The sequence below is a fragment of the Pezoporus occidentalis genome, unplaced genomic scaffold (assembly GCF_034315485.1).
Source record: "Pezoporus occidentalis ecotype Australia unplaced genomic scaffold, CSIRO_AGI_Poc_V1 ctg77, whole genome shotgun sequence".
In the NCBI taxonomy this organism is placed as follows: Eukaryota; Metazoa; Chordata; class Aves; order Psittaciformes; family Psittacidae; genus Pezoporus; species Pezoporus occidentalis.
In genome coordinates, this window is record NW_026916126.1 from 762,218 (window position 1) to 774,562 (window position 12,345).

A 12,345-nucleotide genomic window follows, 5' to 3' on the forward strand; every position below is an offset into this window, starting at 1 on the left:
TTATAAGTAAAATAAAAGCAAGACAAGAGACAAAAATGAGATTAAAATTTGCCATAATCTTTCCTGAGTTGTATTTGTGCAAAGCTGTGAACTGAACTATGCTGATTTTTATAAAAGACTGCAACCTGCCATGCCACGTGATTCAAAATAGTTACCTTGGAACAACAGAGAACAAGTCAAATCCTTGAGAACCAGAAGAGAGACATTGGGTGTAGCTAAGATTCAAGACACTCAGTGCTGAGTCCCAGCAGAAATGCAATCCTGAGAGCCTGGGGTGCCCAAGGCCAGAGATGGTGATCCCACAGCCAGATATGTGACTTGTCCAGCTTCTTTAAACATGGGAAGCCCTGTAGGGTCCAGGATGCAGGATTCCACACCCAAGGGCAATCAGAGGGACCAAGATCCCCACAATTTCTGCAGTCACACTGAAACTCTCAACCCTACTGAGATCCAGATCTACTTAGGGCCTGAATTTTTTCTCCTACAGAACCTGGAAATCCTGACTTTCAAGATAAAAACAGGGTGTCAAGAGCTCCCAGGCACCCTGCTTCATTGTGCCAGCTGGAGCCAGCATCCGCTCCAACAGCCCATCTCCCTGCGAGCACTGGCAATGGGTTTGCTCCTGAGCCACAGCTCCCTGTTGTCCTGGCAGCTCCTTGTGAAATTGGCACTGTCCTCAGTCTCCCAGCTGCTGTTATTTATTTCATTAGCAAACATCGGGCTTCGGTACTTTTAAAAAGTAAATTTCCACTTTCTGGGAAATAGGAATAAGATTAAATTAAATTAAATCAAAACTTTCACAAGATTTCCCATGAATCAGAAACCATGCTCGCTTGCAACTTTTCATTAGTAGTTCAGGGAAAAAACAGGCTTTCTGTGCTGAGCGTGGACAAATGGAAGTGAATCTTGTAGTCAGTGGTTAAACTTGAAAATTCAGACTCAGGTTTGAATTTCACTTTGAATCACTCCATCTTCTCAAATATCTTAGGTAACTTTTACAAGAATGAAAAGTCAGGCTTCACAGACCTTTTACACATTTAATGCATCTTTTTACAGCAGCACATACATACATTTAACTTGTGTGAGTTCATCCTATCGCCTGTCAGAAATACTACATCAAATGTCTGTAGGGGAATTTGGAGGTTCAGCACAAAGAAATATGATGTTTATTCCCCAGGGATATTCCCTGCACCTCAAATACAGAATTTGCAAAACCTGTGGAAATTCAACATTAAGAAAAAAAGAAAAAAAGATTAAATTAGCACTTGGTTGGATTTTAAAGACAAGCAGTGGTCTAGGGTACCGGAACCATGAGGATCCAGCCTGGAAAGGATGGGTCTCCCTGTTGGGCACCAGGCAGGGAGAGCAGAAAGTCAGCACAGACCAGACTGGTGAGTGATAAAGGGGCATTTAGCCAGCTGGTTGTCCTGCTTTCAGCGATCATGTCTGAAAATTGAGATTGATAAGCACACTCGGTGTATTAACACATGTCAAAAAGAAAGGGACAGGTGGATGAAATTCACAGGGTGAGCAAGCTCATCTTTGTGCTCAGTGTTACCACTCAGAGGACAATCGGGGTCTTCCAGTCAGCCTTGTAATCAGGAATATCAGAAGAGTGATGCTGAACTGAGCTTTTACTCACACACAGACTTACACACCCTCTGGCACAGGTGTCCCTGCGCTGAACAAGGAGTGAAGACAGTGAAAGAAAATAGTACCCACCCCACAAATACCTGTCAGGACAAATCTAGATCAGCTGTGCCCCTGGCATACAGCAACACCATGGCTGGGATGGCATGTGCACAAATAGCGCCATAAAAACCTGGCAGACCCCAGGTCAGCTGGTCCCAAGGTGCCTCTCTTCTGCCTTGTTCTGCAGGAGCAGCACCACTCAGCCTGCCCTGATGCTGTGGCACAGCCTGGCTTAGCTGACATCTGTTTTGCAGCTGGAATCACACTTTAAAACTGCAACGGCTCTTCTGCCGGTTGCAGTCATCCTCTACTCAATCTCCTCCAGGAATGGAGAGGGACCCAGCCCTCATTGAACTGAAATGTGTTGATGAGCTCTTCTGCTTACCCATCTCTGTGCATCCAGGAAGGTTTTGATAAGGGTATCACAGTTTATACTCCTCAGTCATGAAACCAAGTTCAGACCTAATTTAATCTCTGACAATTTACAATGCTGTAGTGTGATGACATTCAATTTGGCCTTGTACATGAGATTATCATATGAAGTCTCCAGTATCACCGGTTTAATATACTATTCTATGATCAGTGAAACATTTTTTTTTCTTTAAGAAGGGTGAGTGTTCATATATCACCACTCAAATGAGCAGTTGAAGCCTGGTTTTTAAATGTTCTTCTGAAGAGAAAAGCACTGTATGCTCTCACTGTCTCAGCTGGTGAGACTTCCCTTGCTAGTTTATCTCTCTACATTAATCTGTCTGAACAGAACTTTATAGTCTTTAGACATTCAGCAGTACCTAGCCTCTTATACGTGCAGCTGCAATTATACCAGACAACTCGTCAAGAGAGGAAACACAACTCCCTAACCCCAGCCCAGTATATTGACTTCTCTCATATCCCATTTTGACTTTGCTATTCAACTCATAGAGTCAAAAAGTCATGACCTCTGGAAGAAAAATATGTGTGTGAGAAAAATGATAGCATGGCATTTTGACTCTCTTCAATAGTCATGAATATGTTTTCAAAGCCATAAAAAGAGAGAAGGAAAATCATATGAGAGCTGAAACAACAGGAGAGGTAGAAGTGCAAGAAGCAAAACAAAGAAGAGAACAGTATCAGTGTATGAGGGTGAGTGAAGACAGGCGAACCTTATCCATAGCCACAGAGGAGCAACTCCCTGGCCAGCAGCAAGCCTGGAAGCAAATAACCCAAGGAAAGAAAAGGAGGGAAGAGCAAATGTCCCCCAGCACAGGGAGTACCATTGGGTGGAGAGCCGACAAGAGATTTTAAGATACTGATTGTATTTCATATTGAAGCATAAAAGAATAGCGAGTTAATGAGAAGGGCTGGCCGAGGACTCTCCCATAAATCAGCTGTCTCCAAGTGGGGAGGAGAAAAAGACACCCTTCCACAAAGAAACGCAATAGCAGGAGATCAAGATTTTTCCCACACTTAATAACATTTTACACAATTACAATAATGGATCTCCAGGGAGTGGGGTTGTGACGCCAAGACATGTACTCAAAAAGAGCAGCTAGATTAAATTGTAATAAAGCTCTGGCATTTGCACTGTGGAAAAAAACACAAATATACGTATAGGAGAATCTTTTAAAGAAACAATTATCTAAAGAAAGAATAAGGAAAAACAAACAAAAGAGAAATGCACTTTCAAGCATCAGTGCCAACCCACTGAGAAGGCTGCTACAGAATTAACTTGGTTTATTTACATTATTATTTGGTTCAAACAGCTTGTAGGACTTCAGCGTGATTATGCAGGGTGAATTTCATTTAGTGATATCCATCAAATTTTATTAAAAAAGAATAAGAAAAGAAGAAAAAATGAAATGACATCCACACCCAGCCTCCTTGCGTAGGCACCCAGTAACTAAATACCTGCCTACAGTGGAGGGAGCTGAGAAGAAACTGTCACAATTAGATGAAACTCCAGCCTTCAGAAGTTTGTGATAGTCCAAGCAAAGCCTGAAATTTAGGACAGAAACATTAATCACAGCTCTGAGAAGCAACTGGCTTTCTTTTTGAGTAAATTAGATGTTAATGTCACAGGTGTTTAAGACAAAATTGTAATTATTGTAATGGCCTGAATTCACTAAAACTGGAGAAGGGTTTTTTTTCTCTCAGTTCCTAGCTCTGACACAGACTTTTTGAGTAACCAGTATCTCAGAGGCTTGCTTTGCTTTGCTAAAGTGGTGGTAATAATGTTTCTTTTGTCAGTTTAGCTCTCAACCTTTTTGCAAGTGCTTTCTCCATGTGACACCCTTGTGACACAAGTACTGTAAATACACAGACTTACTATGTGGAATCCTTATGGTTAATGGCAACTCATTAAATGCACTCCATCCATGGTCTGTATTGTTATGTAGATGTTAAAACAATAACCAAATAAACCAAAACACATTTTGAGGCAATATGACGTTTTGTTAAGATAAGCTATTTGCAATGTAAATGGCAAACACACTAGCCAACACAGCGCCTCATCCCTCCCTTGCGGGACAGCGCAGAAACAGTCGTGTGACACTCTTCCGAAAAGCCACATTCCCACCCCTGTCCTGCATCTCCCAGTGCCCCACACTGGAGCAGGCCTAGGGGGCAAATGCTTTGAAGAAAGCAAGGGAGAGAGCTCTCAGAGCTGTCCTCGGGCAGCCTCCGTGTCAGGAGTAGCCAGTGCTCAGGAGAGCTACCCCACCGCCCCTCCACACCCAGATGCAAGGCATGGGGAGGAACCAGGCGATATGAACCGGGTCAGCTAAGGTATTCGGATATAGGAGGCAACACTCCTTACATTTTAGTCTTCAGTATAACCCAGAAGCAAGCAGGCAGTTGCAGGTGATCTTTGAGCTCCGTGTCCTATTTTGTAAAGCACGGCGTCTTACTGGCAGTGTAAACTGCTGGGTTTGAGCTCCTCTCTGTAATTGAATTTAATGGCAGAGCATCTCGCAGACACTCCAGAAGAGGGGAATTGCATCCTATTTGCATTTGTTTCTCTCCTGTAAAAGGGATTAAGAGTGACTAGTTCAGAGGAATCCTGCCTGATAAGTCTCCTGGTGCTTCTCTCTGGAAACAGAGCACTCCCCTTCTGCATGAGAATTAGCAGGTTGTTGGGCCTGTGGGAGAGGATAATTTAAAAAACAAAACAAAACCCAAACAAACTAAAACCCACAAACCCTGCCTTACTTAGCACTAGGATTTCATGCCTTGCTCTCCTAAGACATCAGTAACACACTGAGTCACAGCAGGCATGGGAAACTTTTCCGTTGGTTGCACAATGTCACCACTCTCCTGCATCGTGATCTTACGAAATTCAGAAGTATCATTAAACTGAACCAACATTGTGTTTCTGAAAGGCCATCTTATGTTATGTAAACAGACAGTTTTTAGTCCCAGAACAAGAGATCATTGTGTAAGATGATGCATTATCACTTCACAGTTCAGACACCGCTGATCTGACATGATAGAATTCCTCAGCATGAAGCGAAGTCCTAATAATAGAGCTTCATTGGAAACAAAAAGGAAATCAGCCTGATTTTTATGAAAAGCGCCACTGCTGGTGATGCCTGGGATTCCATAGTCTTTCTTAGAAGTAGACCATGAGAAAGGGATTCAGGCTTAGATTGCTTCCTATTCTTTCAAAAGCATCTGCAGCAAGCACAGCATGGCAATGTCTGTTGGATATGAATTCCCTGGCTCTTATTTATATGTCACTGCTCTTGGTTGCTGTAAACTTCAGTCAGGTTCATCCCTAGAGGACCCAGTTTTCAGAGGGATTCCTTTTTTATCCCTTAAATGGGGCACTTATTTTCGTTTGAGTGAGCTTGTTCTCTCCAGAGTAAGCTGGAGGAAAGAAGAGAGGCGGTGGCACTGATGTTCACCCCTGGCAACAAGGTGGTACTGCTTTCTTGGAGGCAGGGCTGTGGTGCAGCCAGTGGAGAAGTGCTGCAGCTTGCCCAGGTTTTCCACAGACCCATGGGCAGTGAGGAAGAACTGCCAAAGAAGTGCCACCCTCTGGGCGTCACAGACAGCTCTGCATCTCTGGGGCTGGAGCTCAGCTCTTAGGTACAGCCATATAAAGGTTACTCCAGGTGCCAGGAGATTCCAGGCAATGAACCCAGTATGTACAGAGGGCTGCCTTCACCCACCAGCTGGAGGGGAACACAGCAGCCATTGAAACTTACTATAAAGAATGTAGTATTTACCCAGAAAGCCTTTATGGGCTTTTGCTCAAACACATGCACTATTTGGGCTCACGTTGATACACAGAGAGATACAGGTCTCTTGAGGAATGCCCATAATTTAAATAGCTGACTCGAATTTTTCTGTCTAAAATACAGAAGTCCCCTGATCCACCCTGGGGACAAGTAATCTAGTTTCAGTTCAAAAGGCAGTGTCTTTCAGTCTCCTCCAGCAGCATCTAGCACTGCTGCCAGGTGGGGAGGGGCTGGCTGTTCCCACTGGGTAAGTTTCTAGCCTGGATTTCAGAGGCTGATTAGCAGCTGGAGAGGAAAGTAAAGGAGCTGTAAGGGATACATATTGGAGGAGACTGATTGCAAAGTTACAAGTCTCTATAGGCTTACTGCTGACCAGAACCCAGTAATTGACAGGCCTCTTATGGTTACCTTCATCTCCACAGGTATGAAGCTCTTCACACTGGGCCTCCTTTTCTCCCCTGCTTTCACCCTCATTCCAGAGACTACATCCCCACTACTTCATCCTTCACCCTTGCTCCATTCCTGGTCCTATATCTCCTTCATCTGTCGTTACCATCACACCCTACTCCTGGCTCTATTATCCCATTCACCCAAAGGCTGGGCACTTCACTTGGCCCTTTCCAGTCTCTTTCCCCAGATCAGAAGCTCCCCATCTGTTTCCCAGTTCCTTTATGCATCATCTTTCAATCCTTGTTTTCACACCCAGTCACTGTACATATATGTTTTTACAGTTTCCAACCTGTCATCACTGACTACTTTTATTTTGCTGGGACCCACTCTGAGTTCCTTCCTTTCTTAATTCAATGGCATGGCTAAGATTCTTTCACACATGCCTCCAAACCATACTCTTGCTGGCTTCTCCTTCCAGCATGAGGCCTACCCTACCCACTATCAGCCCTGGCTAACATCTGACACCTCTTTTCTCTATTCCCTTGCTCATACTACTAATGACTTGCAGAGGTCCCATGACTCTGCTTACTTCCCTCAACTATTAGACAGTCCTACCCTCCAGCTGTCCTGACAGCTTCCTACCTAGGAGAACACAGCATCCCTAACTCCAGATCCCATACCAGAAAGCCCAGCTTTCTTCTCATCACCTCTGACTCACCACTACACTCTTCCATCTGTTTCCACTTCTCTCTCTCTCTACAGAGAAGTGCACCAGTTTCCCATGACAGAAGATGAACAAGAAGCCCACATACCCTTCTGCCACTCTTGTTTCCACTTCTTCTGTGACTGCACTGCACAGTGAGATGGAGTACAAGGGAGATAAGATTTATTGATCTTATCTGTATGTGGCCCCTCCTATACATTATTTACTGATTTTCTTTGAAAACAGTCATGCCTCTACCAACATCTTTCTTTTCACATTATAAATGCACTTTAATCTTTCACTGCTACTATTTTTTTAAACCTATCTCCCTCTCCAACTGTTGACTGATCTCTTTTCTTCTTACATCTCCAGGTCCATTGAATTCCCTATTTTCAGTGGTCTCTTTCTTCCAATATCATTCTAGACCCTCTTATAACAATTTTCTGCAATGGTAACTCATTGGATATAGAATCATAGAATAATATGTTTCCCAGTCTTATTAAATGAGCTCTTCCAAGTCTTTATCCAGCCACCATTTTTTCCTATACCCCCCTTTATTTCAAGCTGTAGGTCTCTGTTGGTTCATTCCCTAGATTTTAAATTTCTTTTAGCATATGGAAGGAGGACCTCTCTTATATGTAGCCTTGTCTTTAATCCTTCTTCATCTTAATTCTTGTGAGAGACCTCATCTTTGGGAAGCAGAACCTCAGGGCTGAAAGAGACCTCAGGCAGATATCTGGTAAATCCCTGGGAACAGGGCAGGCCCAGCTGTCATTTATGAAAGGTTTTTGACAACTTCCAACAACAGATACTGCAAAGGTTCTTCAGCCAATTTTTGCCTGATTTTGCTACTCAGACTGGAAGAAAGTTCTTTCCTGATGTCTGGCTTGAGTTATTCTTGCCTCAGTTTAAGCCTGGGACTTCTTGCCCTGATGACCACAGACAAGGAGAATGAATTATTCTTTTAATCTTTGAAACACCCTTTTGTGTTACAATATTCTCTCTCATCCTTCTCTTCTCTAAACTAAGCAACCCCAGTTCACACATGACCATGTTCATCTAACTCCCACTCACTGAGGTTGCTGTCCTCTGGTCTCCAGTAGCTTTTCTTTCTCAAATCACAATTCAGCTTTACTAGTACTCACTAGAGCAAATGGATTAATTCAAATGTCCTGCAGACTGTCTTTTGATCCACATAGCCCAGTATGATGCTTGCCTTTTCCAGAATAGCATGATGTTGCCATACTTTCTTCCACTTTAACTTCCAGAGCCATTTTATGAAGAATTACCAGACAGCAGTGATAGCTACCTGGCTGCTTTATTCTCAGTTATGTCCAGTACTTTACACTAGATTTTGTTGAATAGCATCTCATTTTTTGTCTTGTTTCTCCAACATTGTATCATTGGGGATTTAGCCAGTATGATTACAGGCCCCTATAGCTTACTGAGACCTCTTGCTATGTCCAGTTTATGCAGATTATCTCTCTCTCATTTCTCTAAATTATATGGTCTCCAACCTAACCAGGAAGCTAAAAATGTCATCTGTGGGCTTTCAACACCTCATGTCTTTGTTCAGACAGCAACTTTTCCCTTAGCCTTAATAAATAAAAACAACTTCTACTTTCACACATCCCAGATATTGCCAGAGATGTTTTTTCTCACCAGCACTCTCACCTTGGTACACCCTGCACATTGTAAGTTCCCCCACCTTCTCTGCCATATGAAACCATCAGCAGCTTGTCACCACTTCACACATCATCCCTCGTTCACTGCTGAGCTGCCAGCCTACTGTGTTTGGCCAGCGGTGTCCCTTCTGTCTTCAGCTTGCCACGTTATGAACATGAACTTCTAAGTTCCCTTTATGCTTTAGATTTCCAGAAACAGCAAAAAAACTCCCAGGAACTTCATTAGCCTCTTCAAACTCTTCTTAAATTTTTCTTTGTCAGGAAGGACATAATAAATAAATGCAGAAATGAGCACAACAATAAATGCTTGGTATGCTGAAAACACCAAATACCTCCCTGACTCACAGTGTCCTTGTGCTGCCTTATTGCCCTCTCATCTCACTCCATCACCCACTGGCTGCTGTCCTGCATTTCTGTCTCACATTTCTGGGGAACGAGACTCTATCTCTAATACGCAGTTGTACAAGACTTAGCCCAGTGCTATCCCAGTTTCTGACTGGTGTCCTAGATACAATCCAACAACAAACACCCCCAAGTCATGACCAGTCATAGTGGGAAGTTAACCTTGATAGCAACTGGCTGCAAGTTGTTTGCATTTGACCACAATTTGGCACTCCTTAGTTTAGCACGGTGATGGTACCAGTTCATTTCTCAGTGATCAAATCTGTTAAAAAGACACTGAAAGCAGCTCTCAAAGCAATTTTCATGGCATTTGCTGCATAACCCTGTGAAAGGAAATCAAAGGAAAACTCATTTTCTAAGGTGGCCTCTTTGGTTTAGAAATCCCTATGGAGGGGAGTGGAGGGGAAGAGGAAGTCTTGTTGAAGGGATAAAGAGAAAACTTCAGTTTTCAAAACCATTAGAAATGGTACTGTCAAACAGAAAGCACATAAGGAAACATAGCAATATATCATAGTTAACCCTTTTCTGGTTTCAGCTTGAAACAGTCTGCATTGGTCAGTAACTTCAAAATTTTGGAAAGAATGAATACCTCCCCTCCTCTTGTGGGAGGTGTACTAGTCTTGCACACCTATATCTCTAAATAGAGGACAAAAAACAAACATGTTTTGGAGAAAGACATATTTCATAAGAAAAAGCCCTCTGTATCTAGCAGACAGCTCATAGCAGTAGCAGCCCTGGTGATGCTCAGAAGGGAGTGCTCTGTATTCATGTTTACATATTGATTGTTTTGAAGCCTCTTTCAGTTCCAGGAATGATAGACTATAAAAAATGATATATATTTGTGGTTTGGCACCCAAAGAGAGCTCCAGCTCATGCATCACTGCCGGTTGCCAACATCTGCAAATTATTATGTGTTGGTTTTGTTTTGGGATCTTTTTAAGCCTCAAACTGCGAAACTAACGTCACTTGCTGGTTGCACCTACTGCCAAGTAACAGGGTGGAATTTTGGTATGGGAGTTTTGCCAATGCAGGTCACCGAGTTCACTGATAATCATGATTTTATCATAATACTTCTCCTCTCTGCTGCTACTTTATAGAGTAAATTCTAGGTAAACAAAACTCTGAGAGAAATTTCAGTTTCTTTTCAAAAGCAACTAGTGAATAAAGAACACTGAGATATATTTTTAAAACAATCTTCCACTGAAAATGTACCAGTACCATAGTATAATGACACTTGGCTTTGTCAAAGAAGGAAAATAATCTGTGCCGATGATTTTGGAACCATATGTGTGAGCAGTGGGGAACAGTCTGTCAAAGCGTAGAGTCCTCATTCTTGCTGAAATACTTGGCAATGATCTGCACAGAGAAAATCCAATGCCAGAAGAGCTCACCACATGCTTACACAAGCCCAGCAGATCTCGTGGCTGACACGCAGCAGTGCAGATGTGTATACAAGGAACCATCCTCAGCCAACATCTGTCTCAGACACAAGTTAGAAAGAAAGCACCATCCTGAACAATTTAGCCACAGCTGCCAGGCAGCAGTGAATTGTTGCTCAAAATGCATCACATGGCACCAACTCACTGGGGCAAATCATCAACTTCAGCAGTTGTAGCACACATTTTTTTCTTGCTTATAAAGGGCAAAGAGGTAGGCAAAAAGGGGCATCATGACACTGACTTTTCTCCCCTTCTTGCTGATCTAGTTTCAAGACCATAACAGGAAACCCCGCCACTGCATCTGTGCTTCATGGAAAAATGGTACTTCATGATACACAGTATTTCTTTGCAGAGAGAATAGGCATGCTCAGAATGCATCTGGATAGCCAGAATTTATTTGAAGTAGAAAGGAAGATTAAAAAAAGAGTGGTTAATAAATTCGAGTTCAATCCCTTTATCTTAAAATGTTAAATTTGAGGCTCTTTTGTCTTCACTGTTGGTTTAGCTTTACTTCAAATTGGATCTGTCTGCAGCATAGAAATAATGTTAGTCTGGCATGCTCATGTTTTACACTGAAGCTGAAGCACTCTTCTATTATGAATTCATGCCCTGGTTGATTTTGTAACTGCTTTCCAGTACAAATTAACCCTAAACCATCAACAGGCCCACAGCAATGAAGGTCATTGTTGCTGTACCGCCTGCATGCCACATGACTATGGGAAACATCCGAGGCACCACAAAAGGTCCACACAAAAAAATGCGAAATGCAAGCTTGAAAAACCCCTGCTTTGTAAGCCACAGTGGAACAGCTGAATCTGCTGTGGGTGAAGACAGATCTGCCAGAAACAAATATGCCTGAATGTCCATGACCTTGCCAACAGAAGCCATAAAAGGTCTAAACATCAGGATGCAGCTCTTCAGGAATATTGGTTAACTAAACTTAGACCAGGAAAGCGGAGCAGTGGTCCTCACCACACTTGCTCTGTGACTGACATTTTGTCCATCTAGTTTCAGCATGGATTTCTCTTTCTCTCTCACATGCAGAATGAACCACAGGTCAGCATGAGCACTGTCAGGTGCCTTCAGATCTCCCAGTTTCTTACTGCTCTTTAGCATTAACACAGTGATTTTGCATGAGCTAAGCTAGGCTTCCCAGCTCCTGCTGAAGGTGAGGCTTTTTTCTTACTCCACCAGTTACTGTGTATATGGACAGCTTTGCTGCGCAGGGCTCTGACTGGCACACACTGGTCCCTCCACCTCCTGCCCCAGTCTAGCACCCCTGTAACAGAGCTGGCAGAGGCAAACACGTGCCACTCAGCTACTACAGGTCAAAGTCCGGTTTACTATTTAATACATAAGCTTGAATGGTGAGTCATAAGCCCACATACGGGAATAGTAACTTTTGGTGAAGCAGCAAACAACTTCTCAGACTGATGCAGTTAGACTGAATAGAGGCCTTCACGTTTTATTATGCCAGTAAGGAAATGCAAACTCACTCTGAAATCCCATGTGAGATGGATTGAGGGCAGGGTTCACTTCAAAAACATCTTCTCTTCAAAAAGAAATGAGAAAGAGAGATCTCAGACCTGTTCATGCACCTTCCTGCTCTCACATGCATATATTTCTCAATGCGCTTGCTCATCTCCTGCATCATTGGGTTGCCTTTCCCTTCTTTATCTGCAATCTCAGCTTTAAAAGCCACAGAAACATTTTCCCTCTTAAAATTCCCCATCATTTAAATTCTTCCTCCCACACATGGTCTCTGTAAACAGATGGTAAAATAAGTTTGCATGAGGCTGTGTACAGTAAAATTACCT